Here is a 23,322-nt window from a genome sequence, read left to right as displayed (position 1 = left end):
GATAGCTGTGCAGTACACAGAAGACTTCTCACTGCAGATGCTTTGGAGCTGTGTTCCAGTACAGTCTGGATCAGTCCATGAGCAGTCCAAATGGTGGGGCTGTGTTTCCACCCTTGGGGCAGTTGGTTGCAGTGGCTCCTTCCATCCCTCCAAGTGAAAGCAAATAGTGGCTTGTATTCCAGTTCTCTGCTTTCAACACATAGAGATGTTTGGATCCCTGTCACGCCAGAAATACAGACAAGTTCCACCCCTTGTGGGGTGGGGCATCAGAGTACACTCTGTACCTGTGTCTACTAAAGCTATATACTCTTGTGAGTTTAACTGGCCAAGCCATAGGTTATGTACAGTCCAATAAGCCCAGTTCTCCCTCTCCTCCATCGGATTGGAGGCAGGGCCCCTCTAATTCTGACTGGAACCACTTGGATCTTACAAGATGCTTTTGGAGTCCCTTCAGGAAGATCAGAAGCTTGTCTGCCCTTCATTCATGATGTTCCACTGGAAACTGGGCCAGCGTTCTTTGGGGGAGACTTTCCTTGTGCAGCCAGGACCAAGGCGGTGCTCCATCCTGCTTCCCATCTCCTCATGGTCACAGAGCACACAGCACACACCAGGACCAAGGCGGTGCTCCATCCCGCTTCCCATCTCCTCATGGTCACAGAGCACACAGCACACACCAGGACCAAGGCGGTGCTCCATCCCGCTTCCCATCTCCTCATGGTCACAGAGCACACAGCACACACCAGGACCAAGGCGGTGCTCCATCCTGCTTCCCATCTCCTCATGGTCACAGAGCACAGAGCACACACCAGGACCGAGGTGTGTGCTCCATCCCGCTTCCCATCTCCTCATGGTCACAGAGCACACAGCATACACTCTGGTGTGCACCTCCCACATTCTCTTCTCAGACCTGCACCTCATGGCTGAAACACAGGACTGTACAGGTGGGGAACAGAACATGTTTGGTTTGAGTCAATAGACCTCCCAGACTCCTTCACAGCTGAAACACAGGCCCAGACCAAGGAAGAGACTTCCATCACATTGCCAGGACCTGCTACTCATTTCATCTGCTCATTGTCCTTGGCCATCTTCCAAAACCCAAGACAGAACATGAGCAGTCCTGGCCATTCTCTTGCTGCCATGATGACCTCGATTTGTCCTCGTTCTTTGCCAGAGGAGCTGTTTTCTTTCTGCACATGCTGGTTCTCTGCAGCAGCTGCCACACCTGCTGGTCTGTCTGTAGGCCCAGAGCACTCTGAACAGGGATGAGAAGGATGCAATCCCCAACACACCACAGTGATTTCTGTCTCTTGGGAACTTCCAGGCTGACAATGGACTTTTTCCAAACACTTCACCAGCTTGTCAGGATTTTGTACTTGCTCAGGGGTGACATTCCAAAACACTGGAGGTGACCACTGGCTAGACACTTGCCCATACTCTTCCACACATCCTGCCACTTGCAATTACCTGCCATCAGGGCAGCTCTCTCAGCAGTATTCTTGGCAGAGCCCTTTATTGCTCTGGACAAAATCCCACATGCCAGTAGGCAGCACAGCAATAGCACAGCTCTAAGGCATTCCACCAAGGTGGCACTCAGCACTAAGTCAAGCACATGCAGGAGCACATCAGCCCTAGATGCAAATACATCAACACAGTGAACACACCACGGGGAAAAAAGCCTTAATTGAATCCTCTCATTATCTCACTTCTTAACCTTTTTGTCTCCTGCCAGAATCAGCTGTCTTAGTTAAAAGTCAGCTGCTTTCAAGGCCCAAGATGGGACACCAAATGAGGACTGTCCTGGGTTAACACTGCCTGCTCTCATAAGCCCTTGACTCCCGACACAGACGTGAGGGAAAGTAACACAAAACCCCACCACAATCCGGGTTGAGATAAAGAGCTTTACTGGCAATGAGATAATTCAATGCACAATTACCTTAGCCTGTTTGTGAAGAAGCACAGAAATATCCAGAAGCAGCAGCAGAAGGGAGCAACCTATACCTCCCTCCCCCCGACCTGCAGCCTGCCCAGCAGGAAAGACCAGCACCCCAAACCCGAAACTGAAAGCTGCAGCCAGAAGAGGAAGCCTCTGGTGTTACGGTCTGAACCCAAGCCCCATAATACTTTGCTCCATGGGCATAGAAACGTTTTCATTCTGAAGCTGGCATGACAGCAGCATGCTACTGAATATCATCACTAAACCCCTGGCACTCACCTCTTCTAGTGCACGAGGGTGGTGCTATGTCTGTGTTTCTTCTGACAACATGTTGATTTTGACTGGAATTAGATAATATGTTTGAAAGTTAACTATCTTCTTTGGATCCTTTGCTTTGATCAGATGATTACTCTGGCTGCTTTTTTCTTCTCAAATCTTTACTTATCTGAATCTTCACATTTTAGCATGCTGTTTGAAGACTGCTCTCGGTCATTGCCGTGCCACTCTTCTCCATGTTATGTCTGTTCTGTTCCAAAAGTCCTGGCAGTCTGGGGCAGTTCCCACTGACTGGAAAAGGGGAAACAGAACTCCCATTTTCAAAAAGGTTAGGAAGGATGAGCCAGGGAACTCCAGGCCAGTCAGTCTCACCTCTGTGCCCAGTAAGGTCATGGACCAGATCCTCCTGGAGGCACTGCTGAGGCAGGAAGATAATGAAGAGGTGATTGGCTACAACCAGCATGGCTGCACCAAGGGCAAATCCTGCCTGACAAACCTGGTGGCCTTCTATGAACAGGTCACAGCATTAATAGATGAGAGGTGAGCAACTGATGGCATTGACCTGGACCTGACCAAGGCCTTTGACACTGTCCCGCACCACATCCTGGTCTCTAAGCTGATGACATGTGGATTTGATGGGTGGAGCACTGGATGAATACAGAACTGGCTCCATGGCCACACCCAAAGAGTGGCTGTCAATGGCTCCATGGCCAAGTGCAGGCCAGTGACAAGCAGAGTCCCTCAGGGATCAGTCCTGGGACCAGTCTTGCTCAACATCTTTGTGGGTGCCACAAACAGAGACACTGAGTGCACCCTCAGCAAGTTTGCTGCCCACACCAAGCTGTGTGGTGCAGCAGCCAAGCTGGAGGGCAGGGATCCATCCAGAGGGACCTGGGCAGGCTGCAGAGGTGGGCACAAGCCAAGCTCAGGAGTTCAACAGGACCAAGGACAAAGTCCTGCAGCTGGGTCAAGGCAATCTCAAGCACCAATCCAGGCTGTGCAGTGAGTGGCTGGAGAGCAGCCCTGAGGAGAGAGACTTGGGGGTGCTGCTGGACCAGAAGCTCAACAGGAGCCAGCAGTGTGCACTTGCAGCCCAAAAAGCCAACTAGATCCTGGGCTGCAGCAGAACTGTGGCCAGCAGAGTGAGGGAGGTGATTCTCCCCCTCTACTGCTCTCTGCTGAGACCCCACCTGGAGTACTGCATCCAGTTCTGGAGCCCCTGGGACAAGAGGGATGTGGAGATGCTGGAGCATGTCCAGAGCAGGGCCAGGAGGATGCTCAGAGGGCTGCAGCAGCTCTGTTGTGAGCACAGACTGAAAGAGCTGGGGCTGTGCAGGCTGGAGAAGAGGAGGCTCCCAGGTGATCTCCTTGTGGCCTTCCAGGATCTGAAGTGGGCTACAGAAAAGCTGGGGAGGGACTTTTTAGGCTTGCAGAGAGTGCCAGGACTGGGGGGAATGGAGCAAAGCTGGAGGTGGGGAGAGTCAGACTGGATGTGGAGTGGAAGTTATTGAGCATGAGAGTGGTGAGAGGCTGGACTGGGTTGCCCAGGGAGGTGGTTGAGGCCCCATGGCTGGAGGTGTTTGAGGCCAGGCCTGCTGTAGGGTAAGGTGTCTCTGCCCATGGCAGGGGGGTTGGAACTGGATGATCCTTGTGGTCCCTGATTCTATGTTGGCACACTCAGTCATGGGATGGCTCCTGGCAAGACCTCATACAGATCTGACTCCAACCAACCTAGCCTGGCTGTACCCTAGAGGTAGGTATTTGGCGTTGATGACAAAGCCATGATGATGCCACTGGCAATGGTCAGTGGTATCTGTGGGGCCGTAAGAAACATTTTCTTTGTCTACATAGTCATATATTGTCCCAGATTGTCCTGCTGCAGTGAAGCACAAGTCTCTGCCACAGCCACAACACTCTTACTGTGGTTGCCTGAGATTAACATTCATGCTGTATGGTGCTTTACTCCATGTGTGTATATTCTAGAGTCTTCTTAATGGAGCCTTTCCCCACGAGCACTTGAGAAGACTGGTGGCTGAAGGGCTGTTTGGACTTTTTGAGTAATGGTGTTATGAGCTTGGCTCTACTCTCCTATAGCAAAAAGCAGCTGTCCGCTGTGTTTAAAGGCTTGGGGCTGCTGGGGAACATCTGATTTATAAGTGGCCTCTTTTCAGCTTCCGCCTCATCTTAAGCAGATATAAGCAGGTGATTAGCTAGTTGCTGAGAAGACAGTGGAAATAAACTCTAAAATTCCTCCTTGTAACATTATTTATGTAACAGCTTCATTCGGATGTGTGCTGTCTGCTTTACTCGTCTGTCTCTGCTTGCCAAACAGGCCAGGTACCTTTTGAGAGAACTGATCCCACAACCCTGTCTGGGTTTGCTTTCCCTTTTGTTGCTACATGTGAGTGTTTATGTTGGCTTTCTGGTGGATGTCAAACTGGATGTAACAGATTTTACACTAAAGACTGAGGTCCGGTTTTCTTTTGGTCCTGTCTGAGTTGCTGTGGCTTATGGACGCAATCAATATTGGGAACTGTATTGAACTCTTTTATTGTGGCTTTCTTTTGGGGACATTACTTGTATTTGATCATCTTTGCCCTGAGTGAGGAAGCTGTTCAAGTGCCTTTAGTAGTAGCTCTGTTCCTGTTACGGCTACTTTTTGGAACTGGAGTTCTGGTATCTCCACCTCAAAGCTGATAAAAAAGACAAAGTCTAACAGATGTTGTCAGGGCTCTTCCAAACTCCTTCCGTTCCTTTGCATCCTTCCTGACCGCTTCCTTTGATGGTAATTCTATTATTCCAGTTCCCAAAAGTAACCAGACTGTGTGTGGAACAGCCTTGGTGTCACTCCAGTATTGTGAGGAACTTAGACCAGGTACACAACTCTCTGGAGCTGTGCTATCTGCATCTCCCTTACTTCTGCTTCACTTACACACTTTCCATTTGTATAGGTCTGTCTCGCTTCTGGTTTAAATGTCCCAGAGGCTCAGCTACAGTTAAGAGAACCAATAACAATTTATAGGATGCCTTTCCCTCTTCCCCCTTCTTTCCCAAAGAAAAGGAATTAGATGTAAAGAGGAAAAGGTAAAGCACATCCACATGAATAGTCCCACTTTGATTCGGAAGAGAAGAACAACACTAACAATAAATGAGAGGTACTTGAGGTAGGGGAGTTACAAAAGGTATAAACGCAGCCGGATTTGGTGGCAATGGCTTGTCCGCCTCGCGGGGTACGGCCACCAGGTAAAACAAAGAGGGAGAGGAAGGTGACGCTGGCAAGCAGGGAGGCAGAGAGACAGAAACAGGCAGTTCCTCTGCTTTTACAGGGATCTAGACAGGGAGTGGGCGTGAGCGAACCACCACACCTGGTGGTGTTCGGACCCACCCCCGGGGAGGCGTCAGGAGGACCTGGGGTCAAGGTCAAGACCACTACCCTAGGAGGGTTAACCCTTAACAAGGTCTCATTTGTCTTTCTGAACATAAAAGTCTTTAAGCATCTTTCTCCTCTCACAAAACAGTCACAGCAATGTTTGAAGATTTGCACCTGTAACTCATCACTTGCCACTCTTATTCATTGTTAGACCAAGACCACGAATTCACTGAAAAGGAAAACCTCTTCCTCAAAAGAGGCTGGGCAGGCCCTAGTTTGAGCTGCTCAAGATTCCTATTTACAAACACCTTCCCCAGGGAAAGCCAGAGGGACTTGGAGTAGGCACCAGAGTTTGCATCCAGAACTGCTGCCAAGCCAGCCTCTGCTTGATAGATGACTTCACTGTAACTTTCTGAGTGCAAGCAGATTTCCAGGTCTGTTCACCACGTTCTGAATGAAACCTGTCCGTTGTTCTACAGAGGTGCCTGCAGGTCAGCCGTACGGGATCCAAAGCTCCTCTTCTGTCTTTGTACCAAATTATTCAGATGTATTTTTCACAGATAACCCTTACAGAAGTGTCTGTTCAAACACTTTGAGGGCTGGATGCTGCTGTTGTGAAAGTGCAGGCATCTGCCACTTTGAACGCACAGTGTTTTCTGCGCCTGTGGGTCAGGTGCTGCCGATGTCAGACCTGTGTGTCGGATGACAGCCGCCCTGGTTACACAGGCTTGCTCTCAAGTGCAGCCCCATGTGTCTATGTTTCAGGACAGAATGTGATCACTGCAAACTATTACCATTTCTACCAGATTTTGTCATTCAGAGTTTTTTAGAAATGTGATTCTTAAGAGCGTATTGAAAGATGCACACATCAGTAAAACACAGCCAGCCTTTGTATCCAGTGCTGTATCCAAGGACAGATTTAAGTTAGATTTCCTATGTTCCAGTCACTTCAAAGATAAAACAGCCTCTCTTTTAATTTTGTATCAAAGAACACTCCTGACATCTTTCAAACTGAGATTAGGTTAGCAAAGGCATACCCTGGCTTACGCTGGAAAATGAAACAGGTTCCTAATTGTCAAAAGATTAATCCTTGGCAGTCATCCAGGGCAATATTTGCTGTAGCAACTTGGTATCCATCACAGTTACGGACCAAAGGTCTTGTCATGTGCGTATTCCTTGCAGCAGTACTGCAGCAGGGCAGCGCAGCCTCACTACCCTGGGCTGTTAGTCCCTGGGAAACTCTATCCATTCTTCAATTAGTGCCCTTGAAGGGGTCACAGGCTGATGACCAGACTATTTCTAAAGACTGAGACATAAAGCTCAGTTATACTAAAAAAACCCAACCCAACCAACCAAAAAGAAAATGTTGATTGTTTTGTACGTCGCAGTGTTTCTGGTTATGAGCTTTAGCATTTTTGCTCCATCAGTACTAATAAATCACAGTGTTACAGAATGTCAGGGGCTGGAAGTGACCTCAAAAGATCATCTGGTCCACCCCCCCTGCCAGAACAGGATCACCTATACCAGTGTAATATCATACAATAATATTAGTGCAATGTGAGACTTTTTGTTTACCTCGATAGTCACCTTTCCCTGTAGGTTGTTGCTATTGCTTTCTTGCTTGCTGAAGTGCGAAGCTGCTGCAACTGCCTCTTCATCTGCCAGCATTGCCAGTCCTGTCAGATGGTTTTGAGTACCATCTTTTTCATGAGAGGAGCATAACCAGAGTCATGCCCTAGTTGTCCTGCAAACCAAACTGAAGAGAAGGTCAATATATCTTATATAAGTTACTGAAGTTAGCCATAACATCACAGAATCAGCCAGGTTGGAAGAGACCTCCAAGCTCATCCAGCCCAACCTAGCAACCAGCCCTAGCCAATCAACCAGACCATGGCACTAAGTGCCCCAGCCAGGCTTGGCTTCAACACCTCCAGGCACAGCCACTCCACCACCTCCCTGGGCAGCCCATTCCAATGCCAATCACTCTCTCTGCCAACAACTTCCTCCTAACATCCAGCCTAGACCTCCCCTGGCACAACTTGAGACTGTGTCCCCTTGTTCTGTTGCTGGTTGCCTGGCAGAAGAGCCCAACCCCACCTGGCTACAGCCTCCCTTCAGGGAGCTGCAGACAGCAACGAGGTCTGCCCTGAGCCTCCTCTTCTGCAGGCTGCACACCCCCAGCTCCCTCAGCCTCTCCTCACAGGGCTGTGCTCCAGGCCCCTCCCCAGCCTTGCTGCCCTTCTCTGGACACGCTCCAGAACCTCAACATCTCTCTTGAATGGAGGAGTCCAGAACTGGACACAGCACTCAAGCTGTGGCCTGATCAGTGCTGAGTAGAGGGGCACAAGAACCTCCCTTGTCCTGCTGCCCACACTGCTCCTGAGCCAGCCCAGGATGCCATTGGCTCTTCTGCCTACCTGGGCACTGCTGTCTCATCTTCAGCTCCTCTCTCTCTTCCAGCACCCCCAGCTCCCTCTCTGCCTGGCTGCTCTCAGCCACTCTGTCCCCAGCCTGTAGTGCTGCTTGGGGTTGTTGTGGCCAAATTGTAGATCCCTGCACTTGGCCTTGTTCAGTCTCATCCCATTGGCCTCTGCCCATCCATCCAGCCTGTCAAGGTCCTGTCCTAATCTCTGATCTCTTAGTGTAGACAAAAAGAACAGAAAACTGAAAAGTACTGCCCCTGTGTGCTGTGTTAGCCACCTCTGTTGTGGTTTGGGTGAGTTAGAGATTTTTCAAAGGGATTTTATCTTTTTTCTTCATCACAGAAACAATGATTCAGAAATGGTCTCTCTTGGCTTGATGTTCATTGTCACTGATTCTGTGTGCCCCTTGACTTTCCACAGTTAGCAGGCAGGAGACTGCCTACAGTTTTCAGTCTGCATGGCAAGGGAAAAAAATGGAGAAGAATTCAGTCTGCTGCAGAATGATCTTGAGAAAGGAGGGGAAGATTTAAAAATCTGGCTTTGTTTGACTCCCATTATACACTGCAGAGATTGACAGAATTATGAGGTGCAGGTAGGACCAGGACTTGATCCCCTCGCTGATGAATCTCTGCCCATGAGGTGCTTTATAAGCACAAGGGAAAGGGACAAATTGACAGGAGTCTCCTGCTGCACTGCAGTCTGTATTTGGATCCCTCATTTAAAGCTGACATGCGTAAAATCATAAGTAGCCAGAAAACTCCCTAGTGAGGACACAGCTACATAGATCAATATGTCAAAGATACTCACTTAAGGCTGGCATTATTTCACGTGTGGCAAATTCCCTCTAGATCTCTGATCCAGTATCACTGAGTGCAGTTTGGGACTTGTAGCACCTGCCCTGGATCAAACTGTGTGGGTTTTGGATATGAATGGAGCAGACTTGCAAACCTGCAACACTGCTCTTCTCAGATGTGGGGCAAATGCCACCATATCCTCATTGAGATGTGGCAGCTGCTGTAAGTGACTTAATCTCATAAACATAGCCAAATTTCTACAAACTGAGTCTGCCTCTATCACACAGCCTCCTGCAATGCCTTAAATGAGCTGCATATTTTTGTTTCTCAGGAATCTCCCTTTATAACCCACTATACTGCTTGATTATTTCCTCTGTGTTGTACAGGAAACAGTGAGTAAGTGATTAATAACCATCCTCAGTTTTACTTTCCTCTCTCACTGCAGCCTCGTAATGAAATAATGTGACCCACAGATGTCTGAGCAAAGCAATCCATTGCTTTGGTAACAGATGCTGTCGGGGCTTGCTCAGGGAAAGTGAGCTGCTGCAGGGAGAGAAGCTCAGGTGGTCCTGCTACTTTGATCATCTCTTTTTTTTGTTTTGCATAAATTTTGAGCGTGCTGCAAATTCCCAGCAAAGTGCTCTGGAAAACAGCCTGCAGTGAATACCAGTCACAGAGCATCAGGAGGGAGCTAGTAAGCAGGTTTGCTGAAGAAAGGCAGAGTTAGCACTGAAAATTAGCATTTGCTGGCTGTGGAAACGCCAGGAGGTATGTGAGGTACACCATGTATTTCAGTGCTGGCTTGATTCTCTGCTAACAGGGAGACTGCCCTTAGCAGGGCTTTTGACACTGTCTCCCACAACATCCTTGTGAGCAAGCTCAGGAAGTGTGGGATGGAAGAACAGACAGTGAGGTGGATTGAACATTATAGACTCCAAAGACAGAGTGAGCTGTGCCAAGTCCAGCTCTGACTAGTGAAGTCCCTCAAGGATCAGTGCTGGGTCCAGTCCCATTCACTGTGTTTATCAGTGACATTGATGAGGGGACAGAGTGCCTGCTCAGCAAGTTTGCTGGCTTGGCTGATGTATTGAAGGCTATGCAGACATTCAGTGAGACATGGATAGACTGAGAGCTGGGCACAGAGGAACCAAACGAGGTTCAACAAGGAAAAGTGCAAAGTCCTGCATCTGGGAAGGAATAATAAACTGCTCCAGTACAGGCTGGGAGGTGATCTGCTGGAGAGCAGCCCCATGGAGAAGGATCTGGGAGTCCTGGTGGACAACAGGTTCTCCTTGGGACAGCAGTGTGCCCTTGTGGCCAACAAGGCCAATGGGATCCTGGGGGTGCATTAAGAAGTGTGTCCAGCAGATCAAGAGAAGTTCTCCTCCCCGTCTGCTTTGACCAGGTAAGGCTCCACATTGCATCCAATTCTGGGCTTCCCAGTTCAAGAGGGAGAGGGACAGGGAGAGAGTCCAAGGGAGGGCTACAAGGATGGTTAAGGGACTGGAGCATGTGCCATATGAGGAAAGGCTGAGAGACCTGGGGCTTCGTAGTCTGGAAAGGAGTCTGAGAAGGAATCTAATAAATGTGTACAACTAGATGAGGGCTGGGTGTTGGGAGAAGGGACAGCCTCTTCTCTCTTGTGCCCTGTGATAGGACAAGGGGCAGTGGACGTAAACTACAACACAGGTAGTTCCATCGCAGCATGAGGAAGAACTTCTTTACCATAAGGGTCACAGAGCATTGGAACAGGCTCCCCACAGGAGTTGTGGAGTCTCCTTCTCTGGAGACTTTCAAGACCCATCTGGATGCATTCCTGTGTGACCTGCACTAGATTCTATGGTCCTGATCTGGCGGGGGTTTGGACTCAAAGATCTCCAGAGGTCACTTCCAACTCCTAACATCCTGTGATCCTGTGATAATGTAAAGTAAGGCCTCTGCACTTAAGTGAAAACTCTCAGTCATAGTTAATTTTATCATGCATGTCACCTCTCACAATGTTTAACATTGTCTGGAGTGTGTGAGTGAAGGAAATTAAAATCTCAAGCAAGTTTTTTTAGGATTAATTTAGGAGTCTGGTGTATGGGGATAGCTGGCAAGAGAAGTATCCCTGTGGTAATGCTCCAAGTGGGGAATATTCAGACTGGTGATCATTCTCATAGAGGAGGGCAGCATGAGCCTAATTACAACCTGATCAAGTCTTTGAAGAGTTGCTATCCTGTGAGTCTGTAATACACTTTTCAGCTAATACACTGGAGTCAGGGGGCTCCTGCCTGGGGAGTGCTGGCACACGTTGTGCCACGAAATCATTGCACCAGATCTTTGTTTTCCTGGGTGTTTGGGTTGTTTTTTTTTTCCTAAAGATATGTTTAGGAGGTAGGGAAGAACAAAGTTCTGGTGGCAGCAGAAGCATGAAATTGTGCTGTATAAAGCAATCCAATGAAGTGATGATAGTGACCACTCGGCAGAGGAAGCGGAGCACACGTGCACACGGGTTGCTGGCGCTTGGTTTGCCCTAAGATACAAACGGCTGTGGTTAAATTCTCTGGCTGGGGAGAGAAGTGGTTGTTGAAAATTCAGATATAAACTAGAGAAACCTAGAAAATAGTCTAAAGCCTCAAAAATGTGTCCGTTTAGCAAAGAGCTAAGCTGGGACCCAAGGGCTGTAGGGGCTGCAGGGGTTTCTGCCGCTGGCTCTGTGGGTACCTTCCCCAGCGTTACTGTTTCGTTCTTTTTTCAGTTAGAATGTCCGTGCGTGGCAGCGGTGGTCCTTCAGTGCTGTGTTCTGTGTCAGCTTGGTAGAGTAACATGAAGCAAAACATCTTAGTCATGGAGAAGAGAAACCGAGAAGTAATTCTGCAGTGAAAGAACAAGTGTTTTGCCACCCTACAGTTGTCTACTACAGTTCATCCAATCCAGTGCTTAATATAAGTAGCCAGTGTGCGGCTTTCTTTTTGTTTCCAAAAGACTGAGAGTGTACTTCAAAGTCCTTAGCTCGAGGGGATGGAAAATGTTCACCTGTGTTTCTTCCTGTCACCCTCACCTTAAAATACACCCATTCGCTTGCAGTAATGAAGCCTAGAAACAATAGTGAAGAGTTAACATCAAGGACTTCAGCAAAAGCACAGACAAAATGCCCCCCAGGCCTGCTCTAAAGAGGTTTCTATAGAGCATCCGAGTTGAGCATGACAATTACAAAGAAGCTGCAAGTGGCCTTTGCTTGAAATTTGCAAATGTAGCAGGTTGCATTATCACAAGAATCCCCATGCAAGAACAGTTTGCAGATGGTTTGCATCGGCATACTTTGTGTAAACGCTCTAGAGAACAGATGGCATCATGGGTTCTTGTGGCAAATGTGAATTTATGCCACTCACAACATGCTGAAGTCTTTTGCCTGTAGCTGAAAAACAACAGGAACGAAGAGAAAACACTCAGCTCTGTAAATCGGGTTGCCAGGGCCTTTGTAGCTTTGAGTAACATTTTCTTTAATCTTTATTGTGAAGTTTAGATTCTTGCATCTTCTTGCAATGGAGTGTGTGTGTGTACCGGCTTTGGGCTGAGCTGGAGTTCAGTGCTTCGCACAGCATCACTCTAGTGCTGTGCTTTGCAGTGCTGTAGCTGTGCGTTGATAAAACAGCAGTGTTTTGGCTACTGCTAAGCCGAGCGCCCAGGCTGTGCTTCTCCAACATTTCCCTGCCACAAGAGCCTGAGGGGACACAGCCAAGCCCGAACTGGCCAAAGGGATATCCCATGCCATGTGATGTCAGCTCGGATGTAAGAAACAAGCTAAAGAGGGAAGTCTGAGGAGAGTCGCCCCTGGCGTCTGTCCTCCAGGGGGACCATTACACGTAGAGCCCTGCTTCCCGAGACCAACCATCGTCCCGCTGCTGGGAAGCAGAGACTGACATCCCTCTCTGCAGCCGCTTCCCTGCGCTCTATCGCTTTGCTCAGCGCTACTGGTGAATTGCTTCTGTCTTATCTCTGGGTTGTGTTACATTTCCCCTCTCTGCTGTCCATCTAGGCGGGGCAGCGATGGACCAGCTTTGGTGGGCATTTGGCCCCTTGCACCACAATGTGGCATGTGTGTATGTTCATTTAAGTTAGGCATATATAGCTTTTAGATTAATAGACATGGTGTAGAGACCAGGAAATTGAGAGCTCCACCACTATTTGTTTGTTTATTTATTTATTTATTCCAGTGCGTTTGAATTTTGATCTGAACTTGAATTCAGGTAATGTCAGTTTCCTGCCTGAGCTTAGACTGCTTTTAAACAAACACTGGCAAGTACTGTTAGAAGGGGCAAAGTGACAGCATAGGTCAGAAGTGTGAATTTCTGACCTCTCAGTCATTTTGTGCATATATTTTCAGTGGGATGAGCATCAGGCCACACGAAAAATGTAAAGCAGCATTTGGAAACAAGTAGGAATTTGACCATTTTCAGTAAAGATGTTATTTAGGAAGCCGGGGGGGGGGGGGGGGGGGGAGAGAAAAAAAAAAAGGAAGTTGTGTGAAGTATTCATTTAATTCCTTTGGAACTATGATATTGAACTTACAATATCATTATTATTACAGTATATTCCCTAATTATTTAGATGCTTGTAAAAATTGATTTTATGTAAACACAGCTTGTTCTAAGGCAGCCAGGTCCTTGCAGTGAACGTAAGCTGTTTAAAATTTATTGACCTGTCGTTCACATGTGTTACTTTACTAGCACTTAATGGTCTGTTTAGATAGTCTTGGTGTGTATGAACTCCCAGTGCACTACTCCAAGCACCACACGTTGACAGGTAGCTGCCATGTAGATAAAATAAGGGGCCCTACTCCAAAGCATACAGGGACACACAGTCGTTAGTTATTTTCTAATCTAAAGCAGGGATTTCCTTGGCAGGCAGAGGGACAGAAGTGGTCTGATTTTGCATTATCTTTGCAGCTGTGTTCTGCTCTTAAGTCCTGAACCAACATGCAGCCAGGCCAAAAGCAAACAAGCTGGAAAGCCAGCCTTGCACAAATGCAATTGATTTAAGAAGCCTGAGCTTTGAGAGTCGCTTTTGAATGCATTGTGTAGACAATGGCTAAGATTAGAAACATTTGATCCTTCAAACTCTCCTGAAATGGAGATAATGGAAAGGTAAATTGCTTGTGTAGTAGATAGAGATCACCGTAAAACCCTGACATTCTTGGTAAAACTTGCTGTGAGGTTTTTTACATCCTGTGAATAAATAAAGCTTTCCAAAAACTAAACAAAAAACAAACCAAAACAAAACACCACAAACCCCACAGTACACTGCTTATTCTCTGCTGGGTCAAACCTCATTGCTCTACCTTATTTTTCCCTTAGTTTTTAGGACCCCTGTGCATTTTGTGACTCGAGATGACTATTTTTAACATTTAGGTTTCGTGAAGAGATGATGCCAAGTACATGTTACAGACCACTATAGCTCAAGTCGCTAACCTAACTTTGCTCTTCTGTTTCTACATTCTCAGTATTTCCAGAGACCAACAGTTTTCTCGTTGTTTTTTGTGACTGTGGATCAGCAACATAGTTGTCTTAATTTGGCACAGCCAGAGGTTAGATCCCCAAAATCCACTGCTGGAGTGCCACTTGTCCTGCCAAATGTAGTGGTTATTGCCTAAGAAGTATTAATCTTAGCTTTAAATGCTTGGTTTCAAAACGCTGCCCTAAAAGTCATAGTAATGCTGCATCACACCATCTAAAAACCTACTCTTGGAATGTTTGTGGCCTGGGGAATTCAGCAGCCATTTTTTCATAGGAAAACTATTTTATGTCAGTGTTTAAATATTTCATAGTTCTTAAGTAAAGAATCTATTACATAACTGTTTTCTTTCATATAGACTGATTAATGCCAGGATTGCTAACTCCTAAAAACACTAGCCTCACAGCTCTTAAGTCACTGGGGTGTTTAATGAAGATGATTTGCCCATATCATTCTGTCCGTGACAATCCCCACTCACGCAGGGCTGCAGATTTTTCTAGTAGTCATCCAGTACTTTACAGACAAGCAGGCTGTGAGAGATATAAATATGTGTGTATATATATATACCTGATATAGTGGAACATAATTTTTCAGTAATGGAGATGTCACATGGACCTCACAGATCTGCATGTCAGAATCTAACTCACAAAAGTGGTTGAAAAGCATTGTTGGAGAGAAGCTCTGCTGGAGAATGCGTTCCTCTGACAACCAGGGCGTATTGGTGGTTGTTTCTTCTTTCTATCATAGTTTTGGCCCTAGGAGCTGCAGTTTAGCTCAAGAGGGTGTTTAAGGCTAGACTGTCAACCTCTGGAGCTGTCTTACTTTGAATGGTTGTATGTAATGCAGCATTTGCCATCAGTTCTGCCCACTAACAGGTGATCTGATTTTACTGTGCTGCACACACACAAATTGTGTGGAAGGTGAGGAAACTACACAGCGTGGTGCCACTGGCAGATTTAGGCCTAGAGGTTTTACTCTTAGAGGTCCCCCTTGCCGAAAGGTCATGCCTGCTTACACCAGTTTTTTCCTCTCTATCTAGTGTATACTGAAGTTGACTTTCCAGCAGCTCCTACTTTTGAGTGAGACCACTGAAAGGATTTATTTCCCTTGGCTGTAGTGCTCAGGTCTGTACCAGTCTATGGTGCTGCACCGTACCCCACGTTGCCCCTGGGGGATATAGGCTAAATGTGAGCAGTGGCTCCTTGTCTCTCTCTGCCAGTGCTGGGAGGTAGGCCTTCGTGACACCTGCTAAGGAACGTATCTCTCCCATTCTGGCCTCCTGGCTAGGCAACCAGCATCATCATCCTGGAAGAAGTCCTGCCTCCATCTTGACAGGTGACATCCAGGAGAAGGTCAGGTGTGTATGCAACACAGTTTAAAAGTTGTCTTGTTAGCTAAAGTTCTTTTAGCTAGAGAGGGGCAAGGTTAATGATGACTAAGATGACTGGCTAATGATCAGACAGAACTGGGGCTGAGGTAATGAAAGAAGATGGAGCAGGACCTTCCCAGAAGACATCTGCGTAGCAATTTTTCTTCTCACTGATGAGAAATGGTCAAAAGCTTTGTTGTACTTGTGGCATTTCTGTGCCCCTTTTACTGAACTCGGTGAAGTATAAATGACCACTAAGCTCAGCTCCAGTTTAATGTGCCAGTGAGGACACTAAGAAATACCCCATGGTTTCAGTTAGACTCCACATAGGTGATCAAAATGGCCATGCAATAATGGTGCTCTTGCTAGGCTCAAAGGGTATCTTCCTAACGTTTGAAACGTCAAGAATGTTACCAAAAGAAGTACTGCCTGACTTTCACCTCAGCCCAGTCATTTGGGAGGCAGATGCAAGACAGACAAATAAAACGGTCTTTCCCCACACACACTTTCCAACAGATATCTCTCTAGATCTCAGCTCGAGAAGAGCGTAACACTCCTGAAGGCACTAACTTGCATATATGCTTAAATATTAGGAAGTCCAAAATAACACCAAAATTCTGTGGTCATAACAGGAGTATTTCATATAAAATGGGCATGAACCCAGGGATGTGCAAGGACATGAGACAATGAAAAACTGGAGTTGTTGATCAGATTTCTTGGATGGGTCTAATGGGGAGATCAAAATGTTGCTAGCCAAGTGGAACCAGTTCTTGCCCAAACGGGGCAGTCCCAGAAATGGCAAAGAGTGCTTACACAAGGGCTCTGCTAGTGACACTGTTTGGAAAGGCAGTGCCTGTCACAGTCCTGCTTGCAGCACTTCCCATGGGCTTGAAGCCCAACACCTAGTCATAGAATCATAGAATCAACCAGGTTGGAAGAGATCTCCAAGATCATCCAGTCCAACCTAGCTCCCAGCCCTATCCAGTCATCTAGACCATGGCACTAAGTGCCTCATCCAGTCTTTTCTTGAACACCTTCAGGGACGGTGCCTCCACCACCTCCCTGGGCAGCCCACTCCAATGCCAATCACTCTCTCTGTGAAGAACTTCCTCCTAACATCCAGCCTATATTTCCTCTGGCACAACTTGAGACTGTGTCCCCTTGTTCTATCACTGTGTGCCTGGGAGAAGAGCCCAACCCCACCTGGCTACAACCTCCATTCAGGTAGTTGTAGTCACACAGGCTCTTTCTCCACTAGAGTGTGACAGATGGTCCTGAGCATCAGCAAAAGCCATAAGAAGCTCTTTGACTCACATGGTTCCTACCTGTGTGGCTGGTTAGAGCTTGGACGGTGCAGGGGTTTGAAAGGCTTTCGTAAAATCAGGCAGGGTCAGGGCATGGACCAGTGTGGTTGTCTGTACTGATGGTTAACGCACAGACCTCCTCTCGCCTGCCAGACATGGTTCAGAGGTCAGCTGAGTGAGAAACCAACTCCCTATGTGTCCCCACGCCAACACTGCCATATAATGGGAGATGCCTGGCATACGTAGGTAGAGCCAGGAGAGATTGCGACATCTGTGCATAGAGCCTCTGAAATTCACGAGGGAGAGTTTGTAGTGAAATGTTGTTTGGATCCAGATTCCCAGCGTGGTTGAGGATTGGTTGAGATGCAGAGTGGTGACTGCGTCTTGACTAAGGCCAAGGATGATAGACAAGACAGGTGTACTTTGCTAAAATGCAGACAGAAATATCCTTTTATTTCCTTGCAACTGTCACAATGTGGAATCATCAGGAGAAAAAGTCCTATCCTGAACTGTCCATTGTATATAATCAGTAAGAGTTAAAAGCTAAGTCTGGTATCTTCACATATACTTTGACCATGCCATCATCACTGCGACTACAGAGCGTGAGGTGAAGTTCAGGCAGGAGGGACAGGTCATCTTTAATGATGTTAACACTTTGCTGCTTATGTCTACTGTTAGATTCAGATCCCACATGTATAAGCTTTTTATTAAAACCTTTCTGGAGAATTTCATCTTCCCATGCTGAAGATCTTTTTTTATTAAGATATGTTTCTGGTCCCATTGGCAGGACCTTATTAGCAGCATTTTAAAAGCTTCCAAACAGTAAAGTTATGAGCCCTGAAGCTGTAGCTCTACATATATGTGGTGATTCCCTGCTGCCCCTCCACCATTTGAGGGCCTGTATGATCTCCCACTGTATTTTTTTAGGATTATGTTTGCTAAAGACAGTATACTGAGAGACGAATCAAAAGGATTTTGTGATCATCAAGATTTACGATATGTGCGTTGTATTACATACTTGAGTAGGGTTAAAATAACAACTTGAGTTTCATTTAAAGGCAAGAAGGGGGAGTATATAAAGAGTAGATTTTTAATGCCGTTATCTAGTAAACAATGTGTGAGATTACACAGCTTGGACAATAATTAGTAAGGAACACAAAGCTTGTCTTGGAGTGATTTTAGTACCTCTCTGTTACCTCTTTTGCAGGTCCTGACCCACTTTTGTATTTCTTAACTGCTCAGTGTTACCAGCCCCAAATCTAAAATAAATCATAGTACTGACATACACATTAAAAGTAAAAATAATAGTAATCAAGAGTAATTTTTCCTTATCCCAGCCTTTGAACATGCCAGTCTGGTCATGTTTGTAAGCCATTGTCCTTAAAGCTGAAGACTTCCTCCTGAATGACAACTGAGTTGCTCACCTGACTGCTGAAACTTAGCTGAAGAGAAGGGAAAAAGGGGAGGTGGTGTTAATCTCGCTATGAAGTTGAGAGGTTTTGCAAAATTTTGTTAAGATTTTTTTCCAAACTTCAGTACCTTTCTTTAAGGGTGAAGGAGAAGGTGTGGAGTCTTAATAAAACCCCTTTTGTTTAAAATCATCACAGCATGCACTATCACTAATCTTGCAATAGCCATCACAGATGCTCTGCTTTGCTCATGGCAGGAGCCGCTGTTAAGCTGAAGATCTTTCCATGATGGAAGTGCAGTCCTGCTTCACTGCCCAGTGTGGCATACATTACAAAACTTGTCTTTATGCAGTCAACAGTACTGATGTGTAGAAGGCATTCAGCCACCAAAAATACCTTTGGTAATGAGCAAGGAGCTCACATCCTGACTGTTGCTGGGCTGTAAGTGGTCCATGTAGCCAAGAGTGATCACTAGAAATGTGTTTCCTGAAGCACAGCGTAGACTCTGTATGGCTCTGCAAAGGACAGAATAGACATCCAAGCAGCAGACATGCATAAGGTCATGTTGGGATGAGGTGGCCATTTGTGTGTTCAAGAATTTAAAGAAACAGTAATGAAATAAACCTCTCTTGGACTGATTCTAAATTGTGATTTTAGCTCAAAGATACCAGTGTTAAACCAGTGGCCAGTGAGAGGCTTTGCAGGCATTGTTTCAGTCTTGTACGATGGAACTGATGCCTTTTTGCAAAAGGGAAAATCAAAGAACATAGCAATGCAGTACCATTAAAAGGATGTGTATATATTGACAAGGAATTTATGCCACGTGGAAACAGAATGGACTTTGTATCTACTCAGTGCATGAGGCTCCAAGCCCCAAGACTTCATGAAGTCTGAGCACAAGACATTTGAATCCAGGTTTTGACAGATTAGCAGAAATCAGACATGCAAATAGGTTCCAGTTCTGAACTGATGCTTTGTTGAGTCCAGTTCTAGAGCTCTGAAAAAAGTGCTCTGAGTGTCCCAAAATGGTTTAAAAGTAGAGGCTGCCTGTGGAGGATGTCACAAAGTATTTTTGTTCCAGGCCCTTTGTCTCTTGCTTGCAGTGTCTCATCTTAAAGAGGCCTCTTAATTACATAAAAACCTCTGCTCTGGCAGTAGGCTTTCTGTGGTTCTTGTCACTATACTTTCTGTGTTCCTATTTGGCATCTTTTCTTCCTCTTTTAGTTGGGTATGTGTTTGAAGTTAATTCTAGAGGAATAAAAATTGCACCCATTTATTTACATAGCAGCTGTCAAAGCAGAGTGTTCTGTTCTACAGAAGTAAGCACACACAAAAAAGTTCAGCACTTGATTTGCTGCCTTAAAATTGCAGGGTCTTGTGTTTTCTCACTCCTCCTCCTTTTCATGACTAGAGGTTAAAAGGAAAAAACATAATCTGTCAGGAGCACAAAATCTCTGAGTTATTGTCACACCAGTGTCACTTGCTACAGCTGTGTAATAGGCTTGTGGGAGACTTTCAGAGGAAAGGACCATCTCTGTATCTTTCAGTGGGATCTAAGAGTAGGGAAACAGTAGGAATTCCTCCTGGTGTTCTTGACATCAGCTCTGTCTCCTCAGCTCTTGTTCAGGCTGAAAGAAAGGGCTGGTTTGTTGTGTTGTGTTTTGCAAGAAAGTAAAATAAAATCTTAACTGTGTCTTTCTTTTTACTATTGGGAGCATAATAAGGTCCCTTAAGAAAAAGAAAGCCAACCAGTAAGCCTGGGATGTCTCATTTCTTTAACAGCTACATAGTGTGTGCAGCTGAGAGTTGCCAGTTGGATCCTAGCAGGGGAGAAACCACTTTAATTTGTTTGGTATGTATATGGAATAACATTTTTCTTGCCTTGGAATACTTGTTTGTCATCACTCCCCCTTTGTCTTTATGTTCCGCTTGGAAATAGTCTCTATGCTGTATATGCATTTGCCAGGATGTGCACATAAACAATGTTCCATTATGGCTTGCTCTGCATACTCCTTATTTACATCATATACATTTGGCAGTAAACATGTTGGGGAATGACAGAGAGCAAACTCTTCTAGGCCCCTTTTTTTTCAGTTAGTCCAGACTTTCTGCCATATGCTTACTGAAATCCCACTTCTATTCATGTTTTTATTAGGTAGAAAAAAAGTGTCCAGACTTCCAACAAAGAAGCTTTTGTTTTCTCTGTCAAAAAAAATCTTCTCCTATGAAATGTTGATAGAAGTACTCAGAGCCCTTGTGGGGGTGCAGAGTCTGAATAGGCCCATGGTGAAAGCACAGGAGGGCAAAGCAGGGGAGCTGGGGGCCAATTTTTGCTTCTTCTGTGCCATGGACAACTATCAATTAACTTTCTGTTTCTCCAGTTTTCCGTTTGGCAGCCAGGGCCATGCCTCATCCCGGTGCTCTTATTTTTTAAATGGTAAAGGTTTTCAGAATTTTGCCTGGAAGAAAAAGGAGAAGCAAAATATTGTTTTAATGTAACATAAAATGGAAGCTTGACTTAGAATATATTCTGTTTAGTAAAACTACAGAACCATGGTAAAAAAGTTTTACGGTGGCATGAATCATTTTTAATGACTCTATGCTTTAAAATGGTCAGATTAGATCTTTTTTACTCATTGATTTTGTATTTGGTTAATGATCCCAGGCCTGAGCTCATAAAGCTATATATAAGATGTAAAAGATACGGGAAAATATCTTTAACCTCTGCATTGAAACTACACATTTCTTTTGACATTGAAATACTGCCGTGACCTGGTAATGTTTTCCAATGTTTTAATTTTTGCTGATGTACAAAAATATCATAGAAGAGCTGATTGGTAATTATTACATGTGGTCTTGCATAAATTTCTTCCTAATTAAAAAGCTTCTAAATTCTGAATAATCAATTTATGAAGGTATGTGGTTTTGACAAATTATGCATTTAATTTTCCGAGATTTATTAGAAATGTGACCTGCAGCTAGTTAATTAGAGTTATAATACTGAGGCAGTAATACTGGAGATTGACATCATGATACGGTTGCAAATCTATTTCGGTATTGCCTGCCTTCCTAGCAGGATGTGGGAATCCACCTATATCTTGTACTGTCGTTTGTTACGAAGGAAAGCATTAGTTTAATGAAGAGCAGAGATTTTGGTAAGTATGTGCTGGCATTTGTATCAGAAGCTACTTTCAATAGAGCTTCCTGAATCTCGTCCTTCAAGTTTTACCCTTTTAGAGGCTACGTTTCCAATGGCATCAGTGATAGCTTTAGATCAATAAGGGTAGTGTAATACTAACTTTAAAACAACCGAAACCCACACTGAGAAATTAAATTGATTCTTGCTAGGTAGTTTTCAGACCACAGAATATTTCTGAAGTACCTCTTTTTGGACTAATCTCCTATTCACTACATTGATACTCTAAGTTTTATAGATTTGGACAGCTAAGTTACTCAAGAAGCGTTTGCAATATATCATGCAACAAGCAGCATTACATAATAGATGTTGTATCAAATGATATCTTTTTATGCCACCTGGGTTTGCAAGCTGTCTATGAGAACCATACAAAGAAAATATAGATGGATTTTTAGAGCATGAAATGCTTAGAAAAGCAAGGCTTATCATAAACATGTAGTAACATATGTTTTAGTGACATCTGAAGGCTACCAGTATTTTTCATGTAATTAAGGAAAAAAAGAAACTTTGATGGGGTTCTCTGTGTTATTAGAACAAACTCTTTCTTTTCCCTGACTACTCCTAGCATCAATGTGGGGTCAGGAGTTGCTACTGATCAGTGAATATTCTTTATGAAGAGATGTTGCTGGTGGAAGGACAAGGAGCAAAAGACACTTCAAGGCTTTTCTCCTCTGAACTCTCAGCTGAGAGCACTCCTGGGTCTTGCAGAGGAAAGGTCTTGCCTTGTTTGTCTGAAATGGGGCAGTGGCAGTGGTGCTTCCTTTTCCTAGCCTTATTTTAGTGCCTGTGGTACCATGAGTCCAGTTTTGAGTGTGAGCTCCTTTTCCCTAATGGCACACAGCTGTGGCTCACAACAGCAAAGCACGGCTGAATGAGGTGCTCTCTGAGTCAAGATGTGTGCCCTTCCTGGACCCCAGGCTCTGTCGCACTTTCTTGCAAGGGAGGAGACTAACGGGGCTGAATTACAACATCCTGGCATAGAGGCATCCTGGCCTGGATCAGCAACAGTGTGGCCAGCAGGACAAGGGAGGTTATTCTGCCCCTGTACTCAGCGCTGCTCTAGATGGATGTTAGGAGGAAGTTGTTGGCAGAGAGAGTGATTGGCATTGGAATGGGCTGCCCAGGGAGGTGGTGGAGGCACCATCCCTGGAGGTGTTGAAGCAAAGCCTGGCTGGGGCACTTAGTGCCATGGTCTGGTTGTCTAGGGCTGGGTGCTAGGTTGGGCTGGATGAGCTTGGAGGTCTCTTTCAACCTGGTTCATTCTATGATTCTATGATTTTAAAATTAGAGATCTTTAGAAGTCTTCATCCTAGATTTTGACATTTTTAGATTCAAACTTTGTAACTCCTGCTAACCAGGAGAACAGGGAGACTATTGTGCTAACTGTATCTATTTGTGCTTCTGTTTAATGAATATGCCCACAGACATAATGCAGTTGTAAAAGCAAACCAGGGAGATTACTGTAATGAAATGAACTGAGATGCTTCCATAATGATGGCAGTACTTTGTGTGGACTATAAAATCAACTAGTATCATAAGATGTACAGGAGTTTTTTTAAGGTGGAAACAACACACTCACTGACAGTGAAAAGTTCTCTTACAAGTTAACGAAGCACTTCAGTAAGTACCCAGGCAGAAGTGGGAGAAAGAGACCATTGGTCAATAAATGCAGTCCAGGTAGTATCTCCCCAGACCTAGCATGAGCTGTTTTATGAAAAGTACATTCTATCTTTTGCATATGTTATGACAACT

At 45.4% G+C, this 23,322-nt stretch overlaps 1 protein-coding gene across 5 annotated transcripts in view; it reads left to right on the top strand.

The window, feature by feature from the left end:
• The window catches only part of RARB (retinoic acid receptor beta), a 411,132-nt gene that overhangs the window by 267,491 nt on the left and 120,319 nt on the right, over positions 1-23,322 (top strand). The window contains exon 1 of one of the 5 annotated variants that reach the window (XM_064167092.1): positions 20,209-20,226. The exons of the other annotated variants lie outside the window; for them this stretch is intronic. The gene's annotated coding sequence lies outside the window, so the exon portion shown is untranslated. Of the gene's footprint in view, positions 1-20,208; positions 20,227-23,322 lie in introns of those variants that run through there. 5 annotated transcript variants of the gene reach the window in all.

Source organism: Pogoniulus pusillus, chromosome 28 (genome assembly GCF_015220805.1).
Source record: "Pogoniulus pusillus isolate bPogPus1 chromosome 28, bPogPus1.pri, whole genome shotgun sequence".
NCBI classification, from domain to species: domain Eukaryota; kingdom Metazoa; phylum Chordata; class Aves; order Piciformes; family Lybiidae; genus Pogoniulus; species Pogoniulus pusillus.
Note: the sequence above shows the minus strand (reverse complement) of the source record. Positions and strands in the feature narration are given on the sequence as shown.